Source organism: Camelus dromedarius, chromosome 20, assembly GCF_036321535.1.
Source record: "Camelus dromedarius isolate mCamDro1 chromosome 20, mCamDro1.pat, whole genome shotgun sequence".
In the NCBI taxonomy this organism is placed as follows: domain Eukaryota; kingdom Metazoa; phylum Chordata; class Mammalia; order Artiodactyla; family Camelidae; genus Camelus; species Camelus dromedarius.
The window spans coordinates 30,018,388-30,042,504 of NC_087455.1; the positions used below are offsets into that span (position 1 = coordinate 30,018,388).

Here is a 24,117-nt window from a genome sequence, read left to right on the forward strand (position 1 = left end):
CACCTCTCCATCCATTTTGCCTTGGTGTACGTAAGCCATTATTGGAAGAGGTGAGGGTAGCAAGCTCACCACTCAGCATTTTATAACCCTAGCCCTCCAGTTCATAAGCCCTGGTGCCCCTAAGGATGCAGGTGAGTGTGGGGTTTCCTAGTCCCCTCAGGCCCAAGAAGGAGTCAGGGACCAACGCTCCCCCAGGGCACACAGCCTTTCCTGCCACACTCCTGGGTTCCACTTGGGGCTGCTATGGGCAGTGAGAGATTTAACAGAGAAGCTGTCAGCCTGGCTTCCTTGCACTGATCTCCAAGCCTGAATCCTGGGGTAGATGCTGGAATGAATGTGGGAACTGCCCCGCCGGACCCTGGTCTGTTCAGCAGCTTGCCCGCTGCGGGGTCCCCATGGTGTGCAGAGACTGCAGGCTAGCACGTGACTGCGGTCCCGTCCTCAGTGATTCTCAAACTTGCGAGCGCATCAGAATCCCCCGGAGGGCTTAGTCCACCAGGCCCCACCCCCAGGGCATCTGAGGCCTAAGAATGTGCTTTTCTTACAAGTTCCCAGGCGCAGCAGCTACCTCTGTGAAGAGGACCCCACTTTGAGAACCACCGCTGTATGGAACATCGCCTTCTTCTCTGAGGCATGACGCCATTCCAACACTGACCTAAATCGATGCTGCCAGCCCGGCCCGGAGAGCATCCCAGAGGCCGTCGTTTCCTGCCCCCTTCCAGCACTGAGCTGGGCAGCATCAGCAAAAGCCGCCAGGGAGGCCCCCTCCCTCGGCTGGGCTGATCGCCTACACAAAGCGTCCTCTGTGCTGCAGACTTGCTGACAAGCACCACCCTGTGTTTGGGGGATGAACCAAATCTTCATAACATTAGACCTGTGGATTCCTGGCTCTGAAAACTGAAGCAGAAACTGCCCCCACCCCCACCCCCTTCTCCAGTCAGCCCACCCCGGCCACCCTCCGCAGGCGGGCGCAGCGGGAGGCCGGAAGTGGAGCCTGGCTGGTGGGCGGGCGAAGAGCTGCTTCCTGCTTCCGGTGCCGGCGGAGGCGAGAATGTTACACCCCCTCGGCCTTCGAGAACCTGTGCCCCGACCTAGTGTCCAGAACCAGAGACACGGGCCGGGCTGGCAGAGGGGCGCAGCTCAGGCCGGGTCAGGGATGTCAGCTTTGCGGACAATCACGGAGGCGCCAGGGCAGCCCCCCTTGACTCGCGCCTCCTTCTCAAAGCTTTCATGGACGCCCCGTGGTTTCTCCCTCCTTGGCTTTCAGGTAGAGTCACAAGTTTCCCATTCCCTCTCCCTTTTCCCATCACTATGAACTTCAGGTGAAGAGCAGCGGTATTCGCACATACAGAGTTACTAACGGCCTCCTTGGTGATTAAACCCATTTTGTCTGGTCCATGTGTCTTAACCTGGATTCTGAACCCCAGTATGGACTACAGGGTGGGCAGGTCAGCAGGTGCCGAGGGATTGTTCATCCGTCAGACGGCATTAGAGGACTGCAAAAAGATGGCACGGCTAATTAAGGTTTCCAGAGGCAGCCCTTGCCTAAGTGGTAACACTTCAGCTGCCCTTGCTCTCAGCCTCTAGCAAAAAAAGAGAACGTTCCTCACTGGAGTTCTGACTGGTGAGTGTTTTTGCACGGTGCCCAGCCAGCAGATAGCTACTTGAGGTTCACAGTCAATGGACTAACTCACAGAGTTGTGCTGCGTAACAGAAGTTCAAAAAACTGCATAGATATGAGTACATGTACTCATACGTATGATTGAATCTAATCTCAAGCACAAAGAGGTGCTGGCTATTTAGTAATATAAAATTTGTTTCTCTGTGCCACTGCTAATAAATATTTGTTAAAAACTGATTTGAAGGGGATGCAAAATTATAGCTTGCCTCAGATCTCAATTTGACTGTATAAACTCTATGAAGATGTTGTGCACCTGTCCGATTTTCTGGGGGAGAATTTTAAAGAGTAAAGACAAAGTGAGGAGGAGTGAGGCTAATAATGGGGAGGCATATGCACTACCTGGGAAGGGGCAGAGCTTTTTCTGAGGGAATGGGGTGCTACCCCCTTTTTATCCTTTTTGGTCCTTAATGTCCAGTTATGGCTGTATGTAGGTGTGTAATGACATTAAATGTAATATGGGAATGTAGTAAAAATCAGCGTACAATGAGACTCAGGGTCTGTTGGAAGTCAGATTTGTGGCCATCTTGGTTCCAGCTGGTTCCATCTGGGGTTTTTTGTTGTTGTTGTTGTTTGTTTATAGCTTCCTTTCTTATCTCTGGACCCTTTAACTTAAAGATTTATGTTAACATTGGCTAAAAGTGGGGGTTGGAGGGTTTGAGCAAGGACACTCCTGCTAAAGGTTAGGGTAGAGGGGTTTTGAGCAAAGACCCAGAGCAGCTCTGGCAACATAGACTCTATGAGAATGTTTTGCGTGTGCCCAGTTTTCTAGTTGAGTATTTGTAGCTTCCGTTGCATTACTGAAAGTGCCATGAACAACCCCACCAACTGGAAAAGGACAGGAACCGCTGGCTCACCAGTCACTCCAGACCTCTCCTCCCTCCCCACCTTCCCTCTGCCCAGCTGTCTCCATTCGTGGCTTTCCCATGGGGATCTGAAGAGGGAGTAGACTGGAACCACCTGTTTCCCAAATCACCACCCACCTCTGGATTAAAGTGAGCTGGAGGGGTTTAATGAACCAAGTGAAATAATAAATGTAAAAATATTTTACAAAAGTATACAAAAGTAAGGAGTTGAAGAAAAGGTAGGGGGTTGCCAGTTTTGTGAATGTTAGTGTGATGACTGATTCCTGATCGCTGGACCCACCTGTCCATAGGCTGTTTACTTAGTGTTTGAACTGAAGGCATTCTCGCTTTGGCCCCGAGCTCTGAATCACTATTGAGCAACTGCTCTGTACCAGGGGCTGTGCTAACCATGCTATGAGTATTAACCTACTGAGTCTTTACAACAAATCTACGAAATGAATGCTATTATTATTCCCATTTTACAGAAGCCCAAACTGACCTAGAGACCGCCTATCTCTGGCCACAAGGTCACAGAACTAATGAATACTGGAGCTGAGATTTCCCCCAGACAATCTTGTTTCAGAGTTCACACCCTTAACCCTCTATGGAATGCTAGGCTCCAAGGAGCTGCTTAAGTCAGCCTCCAAATAGCCATGGGGGTGGGGAGGGGCATACATTAAACACGATTCTTGCTATTGGAGGATTTGAGCTATTTTATTAAGATTCAAAAACTCATCAGTGAAGAATAATTTCGTCAGTCGTCTCACGCTTCCATGATCACAGTTTGGTTTCAACAGACGCTCACTGTACACAAACTGTGTAAAAGCACTGGGTGCAGCGCCATAGGGGCTACAAAGTTGAAGGTGATGATCCTCACTAGTCCCTGTCTAGGCTGACAGACACATGCATGTAAACACCACAGAATGCAAACTGATGATTGCCCTGACGTTGTGCTAGGGAGTCTGGGGAGCATTCTAGGGTTTTTGCTGACTGTTGGGTTCCCTGGTCGGGAGGCAGGTGCAGGTGTGACCGGCATCAGGGTTTTAAGTGGAGATGTGCAGGGCTGAGACACTACTCAGCCCGCTAGCTCCTCTGCTGGTTCCAAACTGTAAGTAAAAGGATTTGGTCCGTATCCATCTGGTCACATGCCCCAGGCGGCTCGTTGTTTCCTCTGCCCAATTTCCCTGCCCAACACAGGGACACATCTCAGGACTGTGGGGTCCTTCGTGATCACACAGGAGCAGATCCTTCTCCCAACACTTGCAGCCTTGTGTTGAGGGCATAGAGCCCTTGAAGGCCCTGCCTGCCCGTTTCCCAACTGATGATTAACTGTAGCTGACAACCCAGCATTACATAAGAGGATTATGAAACTCTGAAACAGAGAGGTAGGTGATCTGTGTATAAAAATAGGCAAAAACCTCATTATGGTGCTTCTTTAAGACTCAGAGACATCTAGTGGCGGAAAATTTTATCTGCAGGCCTAGCGGACCCTTTCCAAACAAGTGACTTTAAAAAATTCTGATTTGGAAATCTTTTCCACATACGCAAATTGGGGGCCTTGGGTTTAAATTACTTTGACAAAGAAGGAATGTACAGGTTTTTCACTTGTAGGAGTACAGTACTGCCTCTTTTATTGAAGTATAATTGATTTACAATGTTTCAGGCATATAGCAAAGTGATTCAGTTATATATATGTGTATACATATACATATGTATTCTTTCTCAGATTCTTTTCTAAGTTACTGTAAGACATTGAGTATAGTTCCCTGTGCTATACAGTAGGTCCTTGTTGTTTATCTATTTTATACATAGTAGTGTGTATCTGTTAATCCCAAATTCTTAATATATACCTCTTCCCTTTTCCCCTATGGTAACCATAAGTTTGTTTTCTATGTCTGTGAGTCTCTGTTTTGTAAATAAGTTTGTTTGTCTTTTTTTTTTTTAAGATTCCACATATAAGTGATGTCATATGGTATTTTTCTTTCTCTTTCTGGCTTACTTCACTTAGAATGACAGTATCCAGGTCCATCCACATTGCTGCGAATGGCATCATTTTATTCTTTTTAATGGCTGAGTAGTATTCCATTGTATAAATATACCACAACTTCTTTATCCAGTCATCTGTCAGTGGACATTTAGGTTGTTTCTGTGTCTTGGCTATTGTAAATAATGCTGCTATGAACATTAGGGTGCATATATCTTTTTGAATTAAGATTCCCTCTGGATATATACCCAGGAGTGGGATTACTGGATCATATGGTAAGTCTGTTTTGAGTCTTTTGAGGCATGTCCATACTGTTTTCCATAGTGGCTGCACCAAACTACATTCCCACCAACAGTGTGGGAGGGGTCCCTTTTCTCCACACCCTCTCCAGCATTTGTCATTTGTGGACTTTTGAATGATGGCCATTCTGACTGGTGTGAGGTGGTACCTCATTGTAGTTTTGATTTGCATTTCTCTGATAATTAGTGATATTGAGCATTTTTTCATGTGCCTATTAGCCATTTGTATTTCTTCACTGGAGAATTGTTTGTTTAGGTCTTCTGCCAATTTTTGGATTGGGTTGTTTAGTTTTTTCTTATTAAGTTGTATGAGCTGTTTATGTATTCTGGAAATTAAGCCCTTGTCAGTCTCATCTTTTGCAAATATTTTCTCCCATTCTGTAGGTTGTCGTTTTGTTTTGCTTATGGTTTCCTTTGCTGTGCAAAAGCTTATGAGTTTAATTAGGTCCTATTTGTTTATTTTTGCTTTTATTTCTATTGCCTGGGTAGACTGCCCTAGGAGAACATTGCTAAGATTTATGTCAGATGTTTTGCCTATATTTTCTTCTATGTCACCCTTTTTAAAAGGTGCATGGTATTGTACACTATTTATACATAAACTGTAAGTCACTTTTTTGAGGGACAGGTAGGTGGTTTCCAATTTTTTGCAGTCATAAACAATGTTATGATAAACATTCTAGTGTGTTGGGGTCTTTGGTTTGCTTGTCTAGTTCTTCCCCCAGGATAGTGATTCTCAAAGTGTGTTCCAGGGAGTCCATGGAAGAGCCTGAGGGGCTCCTGCAGGGGCGAGGTGAAGGCCAGGTGAAGCATCAGGTCTCCCTTTTGGCTTCACTAATATATTTAGCTTAGCAAGGCCTCTCTCACCAGAGATTCACAAACATGCACAGACACTTTCTTCTTAAACTTTTATATATTCGCCTTATTTTACATTCAAATTTTAATCATTCTGGAATATAATTTGGGGTAAGGTCTGCTGTTTCCCCTAAAGTATTTTGTTTATCATTTTATTCTTCACAAATACAGCTTCAAAATAGTCTCTAAGGACGTGAGCCTTTAACCAGACAGGAGTCCTGGATTTGCCATCATCTGAATATTGGCCTGTTGAAACTAGTTTTCTTCCTTCCCTTTCTCTGCTAGTTGTAGAAAACTACTTTTTGTCTTTCTGGAAAATCCATTCATTCAGTAAAAGACCAACAACTAAAGCCAACTATTTTTTTTTTAAAGGAAACAATGAGTTTCCTTCATATTTCAGGCTTGAGCAGCATTCCCTGTATAGTAATTTATGATCGACTCATCTGACTGTGTCCCTACAGCTTTCACGTCCCTTTGAATCCTAAAGCAAAGTGACCAAGTATGTTTGTGCCATCAGGGGAAAGAAAGAGGGGTTTATGTTTGTGCCACTTACTAGGAATGAAATCCATTTAAGCTGCTGTTTCTCTGATTGTGAGGTGTAATCCCTAGGGAGATAGTGATGGATGCCTCAAACAGCAGCAAATGGAGCGTGCTTTCTTTTTTTTTTTCCGTCCAGTTTTATTGCGATATAATTGGCATACAGCACTGTATACATTTAAGGTGGACAGCATAACGATCTGCCTTACACACAGCAGGATGTGATCGCCACAATAACCTTAGTAAACATCCACCATCCCAGATAGATACAAAACAATACGGATCCATGAATATTGGTGGTTTAGAGAGAAGTCTCCGAAATTCCATTATCTCCTGGGCAGGATGGGGAAGGTTGGAGGGTGTTGCTCTGAACCTTGAATTGTGGCAGAGGTGAGGCCAAGCAGGACGTGCAGTTTGTTTGTGATTTTGGTGCTATAAACAGAGGCAGGTTGTTGCTTATGCGAGAGGAAATGTAGCACTATATCACTTTTAGCTGAGTCTCTAATGGAATAAGAATAAAGACAGATTAATACAAAATATGTAATCAGTACCCAAGAACATGTACAGGAGCCATATTCTAACACAAGAATGAAACAGAGCATGTGTTAAAACTCTCCCTTGTTCCCTGGTTTCTTTCCTTCTGCCTAATATTGGAATATAAACACCATTGTTTTTGTGAGAATTAGAGATAATCTGTGGAGACTGTCACTGCACAATGTCTGGCTTGGAGCAGCACTAAAAACTGGTCATTACTGATGTTTGCAGGACTTTTATCATCGTTTTAATTATTATCATTAGTATTTGAAAGCAGAGTCACAACCTCAGATGGTTTCAGACCCAGCCCAGGAGTGTAAATGTGGCAAGTGGGCCTGGTGGGGAGTGCGGTGCCTGGAGTCAGCACAGTCTTCTCAGGGGAGCAGCCCCCATTCAGTTCTAGCCAGTCCCTGTCAAAGAAGAACCCCAGGCTCCTGGGATCCTGGGAGAATCAGTCTTAGCTTTTCCCCGGTGTCTCCAGTCATACTACACACTGCTTCCTCTGGTAAGCTGGTAACCTGGCTTTGTCAGTGTTCCTGCAGGCTGGGGTAAAGCAGGTTTCCATGTGCAAGGCTCTCACCAGGGGTCCTCCCTGACTCTGTTGGCCCAGGACAATCAGAAAGACCTTGTGTGAAGCCCTCTCCTCCCTGTTTGGGGCCCTCTTCTTAACCCCCTTCCCAGGACCCTCTAAGAGCATGGCTAAGACAGTTATTCACACTGAAGTGTTAATGAATTAACAGCTCCCCTCTCACAGTAGGTGTCTACCTTTTCTAAGAGAACACTCAGAAAGGAAATAGATCTGGTTACTAACGCAGGGATTTTAGGGCTCTCAGCATTTCAGAGGAGGGTCTTCCTTGGCTTTTCAGATCACACCAGGGGAGCAAAACCAAACTCTGTCTTTGTAGGAAGCTGGCTGAGCTCCAGCTTCTTCTGCGGCCTGGTTTAAAAGTCTTCAGGAACCCAGGAGGAGAAGATGCTATTATATCTTCCCTGCTGTTGAACAGTCAGTTGAGTTTTATTCAATGCCCACTGTCAAATCAAGAACAGTTCAGTATCTACCAGGTATTGATCAAAAAACACATCAAAAAATGTACGCTAATCCAGAGAAGAGAGTGATCACTGTAGGTTGATCTAGAATTATCAAATATTATATACAGGTTAAAAAAAATTAGCAGTTTTTAGTTTTTTAAGTTCATTTCATTTGTTTTCTCCATTCAGCCAAAGGATTTCCCCCAGCTTCTAAAAGCAGGCCTTGCAATTTAAGTGTGTGGCCACCAGGTGGTGGAAGTGAGCCATGTCCACGACAGTAAATTGGAGAAGCTGAGCTCACCTTGAATCAAATTGCCTTAAAACTGGGGTGAGCTAGGACTTCCTTTCCTTTCAACCAGTCAACCTGGAGTTCATCAAAAAAATGTTCACCTTCTGGCAATTCCTGGCTTAAAAGGTCTAGGGTGTAACCCAGAGTGCTCTTGCTGAAAAATTTCACCCTTCTGTTCATCTCTGAGAAAGTCGAGTTCCTGTACTTACAAAGTATAAAATCCTCAGAACCCTCTTTTTTCAATCAGCTCATCTCTGTCATCTGACACTTTGAATTTTCGTTTCCCCTCTCTTTACAGTAGAGGAGCCCCTCCCCCCTCCTTACATCCCTGGGAAGGAATGCACGCTCTGCTTGGGGCAGGCCTGGAGGCTTTATTGAAGCCTGGAGGCAGGCGGAAGGCTTAGAGAAACCTGTCCAGGCAGGAAGGGCGAGCATCCCCCAGTGTGATGCTGGAGACAGGATGGGCTGAGCCAACAACAGTTCCTCTGCTTTCACTGCTGTATCTGACAGGTTGGGCGGGACCTTCACTGGGAACTTTTCTCACTGGGAACCACTTTACTGAGGCTCTTCTCCTGCACGGTCTGCCCTTCCCCTCCAAGCACCAGAGATTCTTATTACTCACGGTAATTACGTCCCGTAGGGTTGCCACAATACTGAGCCATCGCACTTAGGAAAGTAAAGTTTAGGTTTCTGTGAGCCTGGAACATTGTCCTCAATTGACCAAAATATAATCTTGTCTTATGTGTGTTTCTGTTTAAAGACAGTTTTTAATTTGGGTGGGGGGCAGGTAGGCTTCTATTTATTTATTTACTTACTTACTTACTTACTTAATGGAGGTACTGGGGCTTGAACCTAGGACCTCGTGCATGCTAAGCACCTGCTCTACCACTGAGCTATACACTCCCCCACTAAAGATGCCTGCTTTAATATATTGATCTATTTTATATACTATGTTATTTTATATACTGATTTATACCATATTTAACATATTGGTCAACACTGAACTCACAGCCAACAGCACATGCCTGAATGAAGCTCATCTAACACAAGTCTTTTCTGCACAAGGCACATCACAGTCTCTCCGCACTTAGGACACCAGACTTCACTTCAGCACAGTGCTTAGAGGCCATTTCAACAGCGAAATCACCAACAAAGAGCACAAAGATGTGAAAATAAAAGTGACAGCAAATAAGGCTGTGAAAGTTTACAGTATGAGAGCTGAAACAAGAAAGCAGAGAGTTGTCTTGTGTGACCTCAGCTGGAAACGCAGGTTTTTCATTGATCTGCACCATGTGTCGATTTGGGAGTTACAAATGGATTTTAGCAAGTAGGCAAATTTGCAAAGACAGAATTTATGAATAATAAGGATCAACTGTACAAATGCACCCAAAGCTCAGATCTCAGCGCTCTACACTTTTTCTTTCTTCTCCCAACAAGAGTTTTTCTAGCCTCACATTGTCAATGATCACTTCCGGCTGGATTACATCAAAACATTCATTTAAAGCTCTGACCTTTCTCCAGACCAGCAGTTCTCAAAGTATGGTTCCGGAATCCCCGGTTGGGAGGGAGGAATCCTAAAGATTCTCTCATTTGCAATGACATATCTGCACAAATCTGGATTTTCTTCATATGCTTCAACTAAAACAATTTGTCATAACAAATTGAATGTAGAAGCAGATCTGAGAATCCAGCTGTCTTCTATTAACCAGACATTAAAGAGATTTGCAAAAATGTAAAACAATAACTGAGATTTTTTCTGTTTTGGAAAATCTGGTAATATTATTTATGTTAACGTGTAACACTTTTGTTGTTGTTCCTTTTAAATAAATTACTAAGTTTATATGTCTTGGTTCTAATTTCTAATACAATAAACATAATAGATAAAACCCACTTAATCAAAAGTTCTTTGGGTCTTCAGTAATTTTTGAGGGTAAAAGTGCTGAGAACAGAAGTCTGAGAGCCACCCATCTAGACCTGTAGTTACTTTTTCAGTGGTGTTCCTGGTATTTGCACTTGGACATCTATCAGCACCTTTTTTTAAAGAATTTTTTTTAATTATCTTTTTTTGGGGGGAGAGGTAATTAGGTTTATTCATTTGTTTATTTGTTATGTATATTTTCTGGAGGTACTAGGGATTGAACCCAGGACCTCATGCATGCTAAACACATACTCTACCTCCAAGCTATATACCCGCACCCCCCCCCCCCCCCGTCAGCACCTTGATGCAGCTTGACTGACTGTATATTCATCAGCCCCAGTCACCCTTGAGTCATTCCTCCTCCTGGCATCTCAGTCTCTGGCATCATCTTCCTCTCAACCATCTCTGACTTTTCTCCTCTGTGCATCCCCTGCAGTTTTCACTCAGGGAAAAAACTCCAGAACATTTTCAGAATCCACATCTTTCTTTCCATCCCCGCTCCACCTGCCTCTCATGTCCCGTCTCTACCATCCTGCCTCTGCACCCACCGAGCGTGTGCTCTGCCAGCAAGCCAGTCATCAGCCCTGCACCACCGCGCCACGTTCCTGCTCAAACACCAGCAATAGACCCATTACCTTCAGGAGCAAGTCCGGAGTTTTAATCTTCCATATTTGAACGCCAGGAAAGAGTCCCAGCAGTGTACCGCTGGTCCTCTAACCAGACTTTCGTTCTTCCTTTGGGGAGGGGAGGGTGGTGGCAAAGGATGGTAGTGAGGATGGAGGGTGCAGGTGGGAGGTGGGTGGCTCTACTCCATGTGCCAATGTTCTTGACTGCTTTTCCTTTGTTTCTGCATTCCCTGCCTTCCCTAATTAGTAACTGTTTGAACCTGCCCTTTGGAATTCAAGGAAGATCTAGAAGGCTGAAGCCTACTAACAAGAAAATGGAGGACATGGAAATGCTTTTGTATCCAGGACGCCCCCCAACCCCGGGTCCTGCTCAGTTTCACTCCAGGTCTGCCAGGGTGGATGCTGTCCTACTACTGAAAACGGAAACCACCACCATTGTTGCGTAAGGCCACCATGCCTGTCAGTCAGGCCCAGTGAGAAGCAAGGAGAAGGGGCACATTGCCCTGACCGGAGGCCTTTGAGGAGTCCCTGAGGCAGTGCCCTGCAGCGGGAACCTCAGTTAGCCAAAGGTATGCAGAGGCAGAACTAAAGACTGGAAGAAGGCAGGTAGCGAGAGGGAGGGGGAGAGGCAGCAGAGTGCTGGTCGCAGGTGAGGTGCCTGGCGTTCCCGAGGAAAGCTCTGTGACGCTGGTTCACAAAGGCTTGCTCTGTGCTGCAAATGCCATCCAGCTAAAAGTCCTGTCTCTCACCATTTTGCGCCAACTTCCCCTAAAGGTCACCTATTGTCAGAAGGAGCCCAGGTGGAAAGTGAGGTGAGTGGGAGTCCTGGGGGCTGATTTCATTCTGGTTTAGCTGGTTCCTGTTTAAGTCAGTAAAAAGGGTAGGGTTCCAGCTGGACTCCAGATGACAGTGAAATGTACCTTGTCATCCCAAAGTGACAGCCAATTTTAATACAAACAGTATGGTTCCACATTTTCCAAAGGCAATGGTGACCAAGGGAAGCAAAGGTGGGAGACTCAAAGGTGGGAGACTGGAAAGGGTTGGAGAAAGTAGCCTAAAGAGACCAATAGTCTGATGGCCAAGGCCTGAGGACCCGCACTGATCTATGTGGCAGCAGCAAAGAGTCTTAGATAAACCACAGGCAGGGGACAGAGGAAGTTCTCATAAAACTGCAAACACTTGTGTCACTCGGGGCTGGTAGATTGCAAACAACAGAAGTGAACTCTGGATAACTGAAGACAAAAAGAAGAGACTGAGAGACTATGAGCAGCCCAGAGATTCAGGAAGCAGGAAGTAATGGGCAGCCCTGTCCTTGGGGAGGAAACTGTTTTGCCATTTTGGGTCCTTGTGTCACATGGCCCAAGATCTAACCTCCCCCCGACAAAATTCCCATTTGCTTAGTTCAAATCATGTGCTCACCTTGGGTTGGGACTGGGGCATCTGGAGGGGCAGCGCCACCAAGCCTGCGTGTGTGGATAGGGGCAGTGTCTGGCTGGGGAACAGCCGGAGACCCAGAGGCAGCGCAGGGGTATCTGCGTGTGTGGGCGCTCGCCTGGGCTTCCCCTAGAGACGTCCAGGTGGGCTCCCAGCGGAGTGAGTTTTAAAGCAGCGCTGGTTGTTAGAACTGAGATTGGAAATATAAGAAGCAGAACTAGAGAAAGTACTGCAGGAGGAAAGGAACAAACGGGAGGCAATGTCAGCCAGAAAAACCTTCCCGGATGTGTGAGGGGAGAGGAGGGGCACGCACTGCTCTTCAGAGTTGCCATGTTTGGGAAGAATTAGCTCTGCCCAAGGGAGGGCACTAGTGTTAACCCTAGATAAAAGATAAGTATGGAAGAAAGAAAAGGAAAACATTTGCAAAGTCAATTTCTGAGCCAATGCCTAAGGGCTAGCCTATGGTAGGGTGTCTAAAGAAAAAAGAAAGAAATTTCTTCAGGCAACACAGACCCTCTGTATCCTTGAGCGTATTTTTTTAAAGTACCCATCTCCACCTGAGACGAAAATAAAATTAAAGCTTCTAATAAAGTGTTCTTCAGAAAGAGAGATCATACTGGAGATCAAATATTCAGAAAAATCACACACGCACGCACACTCTTGTGATGAATTAACAAGTCAGGAAGAAAATGAGTAACAGATACTCACAGGGAATGAAAGAGGTGCTTGCCGTGCAGAGGGAGGGAGGGAGGGGAGGGGGGTTACAGGAAAGCCTAGAAGGCTGAAAGGGCTGAGAAAACACCTGAAACCAAGACCAAAAGTCTACAAAGCAGCAGAGGCAGCGATGCCATTGAACAGAGGGCTGAGCCGCCTCTGTCTTGAGTCGTTCGCTCAGAAAGCAGGTACTGAGCTCCAGCCATGTTTGGGATGCTCTGTCGGATCTGGAGATGTCACCACTGACTCAGGGAACCTCCATTTACTACCATCTTTCCCTCTCCTACTGAAATTCTTCCCTAAAAACTTAGTGACAAAAATAGGACAATATAATGGTCTCCAAGTTTTACAATTTTGTTCCTTTGTAGCTGCTTGAATCCATCCCTTGAAAAAAAGAAACACAAAAATTGGAAAATACAGTATGGAACTTCATATCAGTTTTCTAAAATTTTCCAATTAAAAAAAAACCTCTTAAAGCTTACCAACTCGTTTTATTATTCTTTCAAAAGCAAAGATAGACTTTGTATTTAAAGGTCACACCTCTATCATGATAATTAAATGGTTTTATTAAAAAAATTATTTAACATATTACTCTACTCAGCTGGAAAGGTGAAACATGGAGCAGGTTCAGAATTGAGAAAGATCTAGGCTCGTCTTGTGGGTTGTTTTTGGAGAGAAGAAATAAGGTAAGAAATTGTTTGGCTTTTGCCCAGGTCAGACCCAGTTCAGACTTCAAAGAGAGAACAATATTGTTATTTGAGTTCAGTTTCCATCCAAATTAAAATATCAGTTTCCTACTTTGGGTTTAGTTCAGCTGCCTGTTGAGAGCTGAGAATGTCATTCAGTGGAAGAAAAGACGCCAGAGTAATTATTTTTTCACTCATTTTGTGACCCCTACTCCACCATCAATTGAGTGTCGCTGACAGCTCTCAGCTCCTCAGAGCACAGGAGCAGGTGGAAGTCCTCCAGCGTGCAGTCCTTGGGCCCTGGGACCCATGGGACAGAGAGCCTTTGCGAGCTCATGTCCTACTCAGAGGAGAGGCAGGAAGGACACCAGGGTCTGACGGGGCCTTGTACTTGGGTTGGCCATGGGTGCGAAGGTTCAGGAAGTGGGAGGTGGCTGTGGGGAAGCTGACACTTAGCACCGAGAAGGAAGGCAGAGGTATGCAGTGGCCTCCACCCTCCACCAGGAGAAAGGTCAAGACGGGCGTGGAGATACCTGTTTTCTACCTTTCTTCATTCTGTCTTAGAGACCCTGACAGAGGAACTCAGTGTCCAGAGGAAAAACTAAATAATAGAGGAAGGTGATGATTCAAAGGAATGACACAGAAAGGACAGTCATGAGAAATACCTGCTCTTTTCTTCTCCTTCCCTTGTCCCCCGTGCTCAGGTGCCCATCACAGCCTTGCTGAGAGAGGACTGGCCTGGCACTGCTGCCCCACCCCGACCCTGCTGTTTTTGCCATCTACACCCACACCCGTCCCTGTGCCATCCAGACCTGGTCACCCTGCTTTCCTATGGAGGCAGCCCAAACACTGCTCAGAGTGACAGCCACATGGGCCCTCTCTCCACCCCCAACTCCTCCTTTATAAAAGCAGCTTCAGACACTTCCAGGGAAAGTCTTTAAGTAAACATGATAAAGGGACTGAGGTGGGGGGGAACAGCTCAGTGGTAGAGCATGTGCTTAGCGGGCATGAGTTCCTGGGTTCAATCCCCAGTACCTCCATTAAAAATAATAATGATTAAAATAAATAAATAAGTAAATAACCCTAATTACCCACCCCTCCAAAAAAACTGATAAAGGGATTTAGAATATCAGGCTAGAGCCCACTGTTAAATTTATGTCCTGCTAAACCTAAGTATTTGCCATCATACCTGTGTGTGGTACTTTGAGGGCTAACAACAAAAACTTTTGCTCAGGCGTTGAGAGGATTAAATGAGATGACATCCAGAAAAGTGCCTTCAAAAATGAAAAATCGCTGTAGAAATGCAGCCCACTTTAAGCATTCTGGGCTGGTTACTGGTTTTCAATAGCCTAGAATCACAAATATAAATAATATACATGACATGGTTAGGTTTTTCATCTATTCTAGCATGTATTAACAGTTCTCATTACACTGTTAGTATCACTCCTACTAGTAGTCACATTTATTAAGGCAGGCATTTTACCTAACACATCATTTCAGTTAATCCTCCCAAGAATCCTGTGAAGTCACTATCTCCATCTACAGAGCAGGAACTGAGTCTCAATATTTATTTAATAGTCCATTCGTTTACCCACAGATTTACAATGGTACCTTTATCATAAAGTGAATGTCAGACATATGTGACTCTGGTTTAAGTTCTTTTTTGATTATTATTATTTTTTAATCCCCTAATGGAGGCACTGGGGATCGAACCCAAGACCTTCTGCGTGCCAAGTACGTGCTCTGCCCCTGAGCTATACCCTTCGATGTGGAAGGACGTTTTTTCCAAGTTTTTGTTTTTCGTGACTCTGTTTTAACTCTCTATTCTGCTCCATTGATGTGCTCAGCTATTTCTGTCTCAATACCAAAGCCTTTCATGATGGTTTTATTTATTGTATATTTTCCTATTTGATATCATTACACGTTTTCCCCCAAAACATCCTTTTTTTTAAAAAATAGATTTTCCCCGAGTGAAGCCTGTATTTTCGTTGTATACAGTTTGTTGTCTAAGAAATACAGACACGGTACTATATACAAAACACACCGGAGGGTAAACAGTAAGTGTCTCTTCTCTATGTCCTGTTTTATTAATTCTCTGTCAAGAAGGAAGTGCTGTTACCAGTTTCTTACCCGCTCTTCTAGAAATAGCCCATACACATGAACTTTAAACTAAGCTTATCAAGTTCTACCACCAAAATTCAATTAACATTTTGATTAGAATTGAATTAAGTTTATAGATTAATTTGAGGGAAAATTGACAGATGTACAATAACAAATCTCATTCAGCAACTGGAGTGTCTACCTATATTTTGGTCTTTTGTTATGTCCTTTGATAAACTTTTATGATTTTATTCGTACCTTGCTTATTTCTGACACTATTTATACCTAAGTATTTTAGTATTTTGTGTGTATGGCACTAATAAATAGAATCCTGGTGTGCTAGTTTTGTAGCCGCCTTCTTTAGTCTGATAGTATCTTGTTTGACTATCTTGCATTTTCTATCTAGACAATGATACTGTTTACAAATAGTGATGGTTGAATCCCTTCTTTCAGTCTTCATACTACTTTTCTTGTACTAATTTTGTTGATTTAGTAAGACTTTAAGTAGATTCCAGTGAATATTAGTTGAGGGAGAAGATAATACCATCTCTTCCCTGGTTTTCCGGGAATACTACTTTCATACCACTAATTGTCATGTTTGCTGTGTGTTCTCAGTAGCTAAGTTTCCATCTATTCCAAGAGTAACAGATATTGAATTTAATGAAAAGTTTTTCGACATCTATGAGATACTCAAATGGTTTTTCTCCTTTAATCTATTAACATAGCAAATTACATTAATGGAGATTCCTGGTGTTGAGATTCACAGTGCATCACTTTAAAAATTGTATTTAGTATTTTTGCATCTATGTTCCACAAGTGAGAATAGGGCCTTAATTTGAAGGCCCTTAAATGCCAGGCTAAGGAGTCTGGATTTCTTTGCTGGGAACAATAAAAGTTTGATTAATATTTTTACCTCCTTTGAACATCTTATTGTGACCAGTCCAGTGATAAGAATTTATCTTTGGTCTCTGCTCTCTATTGCCAAATGTTTCTGACTTTGTCTTTTTCCAGACAGCATCGTTTATTGACTGTTGTGGAGATATGACTGCCGAATCTTTCCTTTTCTTTTTGTATCGGAAAGGATGGATCCTCTATTGACTTGTAAACATCTGAACTGGAAAGCAGTCTATTTTAGGCAACTGTCGTTCCTTCTGTGCTTCCATGCTGTGTGTTTTTGCACGAGCGTGACTTGCCAAGAAGAAGTGTAGGTAACAACTCTGTTGGGGAAGAAAATGATCCTCAAAGGCCCCTCACTGGATGTTACAGGAGTAACGTAGCACGTGGCCGTGAGGGGGGTGACTGTACGTGCTAGTTTTTCCAGGACTGCCTGAAGTTTTAGGTATCCTGCTCAATTAGCAATGTGTCAGAGTTCACGTCCTTTGTTTTTCCTAAAAAATAAGGCCACTGTAAGCAGAGGAAGACCAACTAAAATTCATCAAGGGTGCCAGAAAGCCCAAGATATGCCAAAGAACTTAAATCCTCAGAAAACCTTGGTGGAAAACATGTTCGTTGGCCCTCGTGGGCTCCTGAAAATAACCCCCCAGTAGCCATGGTCTCAGAGGCCACACAGTGTCTTTAAGATGATGCGAGGCAAGATGATGGGGACAGCAGCAGATGTTCAGAGGATGGTCTGACCTCCAGCTGTCACTGAGACTTCCTGACTCCAGGAACTTGAGATTTTAGTTCTGCGTGGGAATGGGTCTCGGTCCTGTGCTGACTGCTAGTTGGCCCTCTATCCACCCTCCCCTTCTTTCCAATATGACAGGGTTTAGTTGAGTACATGGCTGCCCAGGCAAAGACGACGTGCATGTCCTAATCTCCCTTGCAGCCAAGTGGCTACATGAGTAAGTTCTTCCCAAGAGCCTGTGAACAGAAGTTCTGTGTGTCACCGACAGATCTTTCCCTTGAAACAAGTAGTAACACACTCCCGATGGGACATTTTCTACTTCCCTAGAGGTAGAAGCTAGAAATAGAGAAGAAAGCCCAAAGATCACACATCTGTCCCTCACTCTCCTGTCACCAAGGCACTAAGTTATATATCTCTTCAGGGATTGCCTAGCTATAGGGGACAGCCTAGCTTTGGCAGGTGAGGGACCGAGGGCCAAGCATTTTAACCCCTTCTGTGTTCAAGGATATGCCCACTTCCCACTGAGGAAGCCCTAAAGGTCTGTCACTCCCACGGGAGAGAGAGACCACAGCTTAGCCCACAGGTGCCCCCGCCAGCTCTGACATGGGAGGCAGGCAGACGCAGGAGCAGTTTCTTTGTACTTTTTTCTTTTTTCTTTTTTTTAAATTGGAGTACAGTCAGTATACAATGTTGCATCAGTTTCTGGTGTACAGCATCATGTTTCAGTCATACATGTCCGTACATAAATTCAGTTTCATATTCTTTTTCATTATAGGTTTCTACAAGATATTAAATATAGTTCCCTGTGCTGAAGAGTAGAAACTTGTTTATCTATTCTGTATACAGTAGTTAGTATCTGCAAATCTCCAACTCCCAATTTATCCCTTCCCACCCCCTTCCCCCGCTGGTAACCATAAGTTTATTGTCTATGTCTGTGAGTCTGTTTCTGTTTTGTAAATAAGTTCATTTTTATCTTTTTAAAAAATTCCACATATAGGTGATATCATATGGTATTTTTCTTTCTCTTTCTGACTTCACTTAGAATGATAATCTCCAGGTCCATCCATGTTGCTGCAAATGGCATTATTTTATTCTTTTTTACGGTTGAGTAGTATTCAGGAGCAGTTTGATAGCAGTTGGGGGGATGAATAACAATGAAACAGCAGTTAAACATGTATTGTATTTGTTCAAAACACAAAGAAAGACCGAGAAATTAAGTATCATTGCAGAGCAGAGAGAATCAGACATAATGAAATAAAGTTCGGGGGGAAAAATCTAAATTATAAACACAAGGGAAAATTTTAATAGCAAGCTACATAGATTATTACAAAACATTTTAAGAATTCCAGCAGGGCTCCTGCTTCTCCGCAAGGCAGATTAAACCACACATTTTAAGCTTTAATTATAGCAAGAAAACCTAAATACTGGTTAAGCTCAGAAGGTAGACTCCCTGGGTTGGCACAGTGGCTAAAACCTCCGAGGGGAAATTACATTCAGAGGCACAAGTTGAAAAATATAAATAAGTGAAATAAATTTACAAATCAATGAAACAAATAAAATTTTTTAAAATAAATTTTTTTTTTCAACAAATGGTGCTGGAACAGCCAGACATCCACATGCAAAAAAGTGAATCTAAACATAGACCTTTACACCTGTCACCAAAAGTAACTCAAAATGGGTCATAGAGCAAATTGTAAAATGCAAAACTATAAAACTCCTAGAAGATAACATAAGAGAAAACCTAGATGATCGGGGGTATGGTGATGTCTTTTTAGATACGATATCAAAGGTACAACTCATGAAATAAATAATTGATAAGCTGGATTCATTAAAATTAAAAACTTCTGTTCCGTGAAAGACACTGTCAAGAGAATGAGAAGACAAGTCACAGACTGGGAGAAAATGTTTGCAAAAGGATAACTGATAAAGGACTGTTACCAAAATATACAAAGAACACTTAAAACTCAACAATGAGAAAACACACAAACAGATTTAAAAGTAGGCCAAAGATCTTAATAGACACCTCACCAAAAAAGCCATACAGATGGCGAATAAGCATATGAAAAGATACTCCACATCTTATGTCATCAGGGAAATGCAAATTAAAACAAAGAGACGCCACTACACACCTATTAGAATGGCCAAAATCTGGAACACTGTCAACACCAAGTGCTGAGGAGGATGAGGAACAGCAGAAACTCTCATTGCTGGTGGGAATGCAAAATGGTACAGTCACTTTGGAAGACAGTTTGGCAGTTTCTTACAAAACTGAATATACTCTTACTATGTTATCCAGCAAGCACATCCTTTGGTATTTACACAAAGGAGTTAAAAACTTACATGTGTACAAGACCCTGAAGATGATGTTTGCAGCAGCCTTATTGCTAATTTTAATTTAAAATTTATAATTGCCAAAACTTGCAACCATGATGTCCTCCAGTAGGTGAATGAGTCAGTAAACTGTGATGCATTCAGACAATGGAATAGTATTCAGTGCTAAAAAGAAATGAGCTATCAAGCCATAAGAAGACATGGAGGAACTTCAAATGCATATTACTAAATGAAAGACGCCAATGTGAAGGTCTACATACTGTATGATTCCAACTATATGACATTCCAGAAAAGGCAAAACTCTGGAAACAGCAGAAAGATCAGTAGTTACTGAAAGTCGGGGGGACAGGAGGGATGAAGAAGCAGGACACGGGATTTTTAGGACAGTGAAATTTTTGTGTATGACACTAAAGAAGTGGGTACGTGTCATTATACATTTGTCCAAGTTCATAGACAGCACAGCACCAAAAATGAACCCTTAAGTCCTTAACTACAACTTTGAGTGATTATGATGCGCCACTGTAGGTTCATCAGTTGTAACCAGTGGACCACTCTGATGAGGGGTGTTGAGAGTGGCGGAGGCTATGCATGTGTGGGGGCAGGGGCTATATGAGAAGTCTCTATTCCTTCCTCTCATTTTTGCTGTGAACCTAAAACTGCTTTAAAAAATAAACTTTTTTAAAAAAGGGAATGTAAAGGACTAAGATGATTAGGACCAGGCATTCTTAGAAAGTTTCTTTAGCAGAAAGGGGGGGAATGGGACCCAAGGGGTGTGTGCCACAAACCCCTCGGAGAGTCTTGGGAGCGTTTAGCAATACCTGCAGTTTTCTTGTTTATTTGTTCACATGTTTATTCTGTCTCACGCATAGTGGACAGCGGGACTCTGTCTACTTTTTACTGGAGGAACCCAGCACCTTTGAACAGTACCTTAGGCACACGTGCTAGGTGCTCAACAGGCATTGCGGTGTGGCCGATCCCCTTCCCCTTTCTCCAGGGCACACCAGAACCTCAGCTCTCCTCACCTCCCCACCAACCTTCTCACTCCCTTCCCTCCAACCTAAGGAATCTGTACCTGATCAGAGATGGTGTAGTGGTGTGGGAGGGTGGCCGGGAGCCTTGCCCCTTTATTGTGGCTAATGATTCTCCTGGATATGTCTTTGCTTGAGTGCTTCCTTTCCCCTGCACACCCAAATTATTGAAACTGAAAGGCCATAAAAGACCCCCTTCCCTCTGACCCTGCCTTCCCTAAGGCAGCTAGCTGAGGACTGAGCTGCCTGAGTAGGGAAGAGCCACCTGCAGCAGCGCCAGCCAGTAAAAAGTGAACTGCGCCACAGATGCAGGCCACATATGTAATGTTCAGTTTCCTTGTAGCCTCATTAAAAAAAATAGAAAAAGAATGGGGGGAAGAATAAATCATGAATTTGGGATTAACATATATAAAATAGATAATCAACAAGGGCCTACTGTATAGCACAGGGAACTATATATTCAATGTCTTTTAATAACCTATAATGGAAAATAATCTGATAAGGAATAGGTTTATATATGTATGTATGTATAACTGAATCACTTGAAACATCGTAAATCAACTATATTTCAATTAAAAATGAGAAAATATCAAAAGAATGGGTGAAATTACTTTTAGTATCGTATTTTACTCAACCCAATATATCGAAAATACCATTTCAATATGCAATCAGTATGAAAGTTATTAATGAGGTAATTTCCCCTCTTTTGTACTAAGTCTTTGAATTTCCATGTGTATTTTCCGCTCCCAGCACATCAGTTTGCACTAGCTACATTTCAAGGGCTCAGCAGCCACCTGTGGCAGGTGACTTCGCATACTACAGCAAGCAAACTGGGGAGAAAACCACCATTGGTATTTTAAAGTGTCCGCTCCCACCTCACCTCACGTTGGCATCTCCAGCGTTTAACACGCGGGCCAGAAGACGGTGTGGCCGCGGGAAGGAGGAGGAAGCGTAGGCCCGGGGGTAGGGGGGTGGAGGCGGGGGCGGGGCGCGGAGGGAGTTGGCCCCACCCAGCTGTTTCCAGGATCGTCCTGACTGCCTCTAAGACACTTGCCCCTCGGGGTGTCTGGCAAGCTGCTTGGGCTGTGCTGGGGTGGGGCGTGGGGCGGTGGGGAATGGATGTCGATGAACAAATACGCTCTCAAGGGATCAGCCAGAAACTACCCGCTCGTTGGTTCCACCTTGCCCAGGGCCGGTGCCGGGCGCGGAGTGTCGGGCTCTCAGGCCCATCTGCAGGGCTCGCTTGGGCTTCCCCTGGGTCTCTAGGCGTTGTAGCATTACTGCCAAACACCAACACCTTTGTGCTATTTTGTCTGTGTTCCAAAAAGGTGCTTTTACAGCGTCTCTGCACCAATTAGCCCACAGCGTAATTGCCCTGTTATGAAGCCGGGCCTTGTTTAGAACCTGCCATCAAAGGTCTCCGGGGCTCCCTACCAAGTCCTCGTGAACTTCTTCCCCCTTTTTACAGGAGGGGAAGCGCCCGAGAAGCCAGCGGCTGCCTATAAACAGCCGGTGAGTCAGGCAGGAAGCCAGGCCTCGCCCCGCCATTAGCATGACGACCAAAGGATGTAAGTAAGCCCCGGAATCCTTCCTTGTTGAGCAAGATTGTGGTCCAGCGAAGGGAATGTTTCCCATACTTGCCGCTCACCCGTGTAACCGCCTTTTGACAGAAGACCTGAAAGAGATTACGTGTGGAGGATGATGAACTTGATCTAACTTTTTCTTAATGAGTCATGCTGATGATTCTGGCTAGTAATTCGCAAATTATGCTTTAATATAATAGTTTTTGTCTCTTGTCCAGCTGTCACTTCTGTTATGTGAGCCCTGCTTGTGCCAGACTCCCTTTTTCAAACGTTACGTGGGAAGGAGACAACATATCTTGTAGAAATGTGTGCAAACTAAGAGCCAATAAGCCCTGAAGAATCATGGAGGGGCTGTCCCTCTTAGCGGTGTTTGGGCTTTGTCACAACTGTTTTAGCTGCTCAGAAATTTGTTTTTCCAGAACGTGATTTTTTTCCCCCTAAAGGTCCACTTATCTACAGAAAATTGAATTCCTTGATTTGTTTGTAAACATTACTTTCCTAGGTTATACCAAGTTTCTTTGCCTTTTATTTTAAGTAGGCCTTTAGGATACTGGAGAAAATGATTCCAGCTAAGGATTCAAGCTTAGGGAATTTCCGGGAGAACACACAAAGCTGGTATTATTTGCTGTATCAAATGTTCTTATTTTTCACTAACTTCTGGGCACATTTACAAATATTCTTAAAGAAAGCATTCATAGCTTATTATCTACCATAGGGAAAATGGAAACCCAACCTGCTTTCATGCACACCTACCTGTTAAAAAGACATTCATGCCATTTCTTACTGTGAAAATGGAAAGCAGTGATTGCCAGACAGCAGCAGGTGAGGTGGTTTTGGAACGTAGTGTGATGGTGCTTTTGATGGAATCAGAGGTCTCTCTGTTTTCTTATCCTGGGGAGCCTTTCTCCTTTGCCCCTGACTCTATAAATCCTGAATTCTGTGAGATCTTGACAAGTATGTCTCATTCGCGATAGAGGGAGAAGTGTTGTTGCTCCAGTTTCTCCCTTCAGACAAAGACAGATCTAAAAGCTTCCCCAGGAAAGAGAGACCAGACGTGGAGCTGGTGGCCATGTGGAAAGTGGAGGGGCAGAAAGTTTAGCCAAGTTTATCTGCATAAAAATGGAATCATACGATGAAGCAGATACCCCTCCATCCCAAATAGTTTTGCTGCCACAAACTGGGGTCAGAGATGGGTGGGAATAGCAGGGATGTGACATGTGGCATTTCCTAAGCAGTAATTTGCCAAGGAACTGCCAAAAGGTATTGCAACAGATCACAACAGGAGGAGGCTGGATCCGAGGGCTGCAAATAAACCTGCACAGGGAAGCCGGTGCTGACCAAGGGGCCCTTTGCTTCTTACTTCCTTCTCAGAGATACAACCTCCTCTGACCTGAGGAAACATCTGAAAGCTCATAACAATGCTGACTCAACACACAAGGCATAAAGAAGCTACCCCTTTCCAGGAAGGCAGTGACGGCAGGGAGTAAGCACAGGTGAGGAAGAAGGTGTAACCCAGCACAGACTGCTCCGTTTCTGACTCACCTTCTGACTATGTTCCTCTGGCTTCACTCTGCCTCAGCTTTTCCACCTGTCAAATGGGAGAAGGAGGGAGTAGGGTTGTTTGTTTGGTAAAATTCTCTGAAATCTTTTGCTGAAAAGTTCTTCAAAAGGGCAAGGTAGTATAATTTTCCCTTGGCTGTTAGGGATGAGGTCGCTATAAATAGGGTCTAGAGTAGGGTCACAATGTCATGTCCCTGTTTACAACAATAAATGGGGATCCAGGGGAAACTTGGCTGAGTTCTTTGATAGGACTTGCATTCAGGAAAGCTGAGACTCGGTCCTCCCAAGGACCAGATAGACCCCATGTGTGCACTTTGAGCAAAGATGGTCCTTTATCCTGGAGAACTGCTTCTAACGTGACCTGCTCATGGCAGCTGTAGATAAGGGCATGTTCCGGCTGATCTAGGAGACTGGTCTAAATATAATTTATACCAAAGTGGTATGCAGGCATGTGTGCACACAT

The 24,117-nt window shown here is 44.1% G+C and overlaps 1 long non-coding RNA gene across 1 annotated transcript; it reads left to right on the forward strand.

The window, feature by feature from the left end:
- The first annotated feature begins 1,055 nt into the window (after positions 1 to 1,055).
- LOC135318725 (uncharacterized) lies at positions 1,056 to 23,582 on the forward strand. Its single transcript, XR_010377053.1, has 3 exons — positions 1,056 to 1,267; positions 21,980 to 22,079; positions 23,466 to 23,582. It is a non-coding gene; the product is annotated as an uncharacterized LOC135318725 (long non-coding RNA).
- Positions 23,583 to 24,117: the final 535 nt, after the last annotated feature.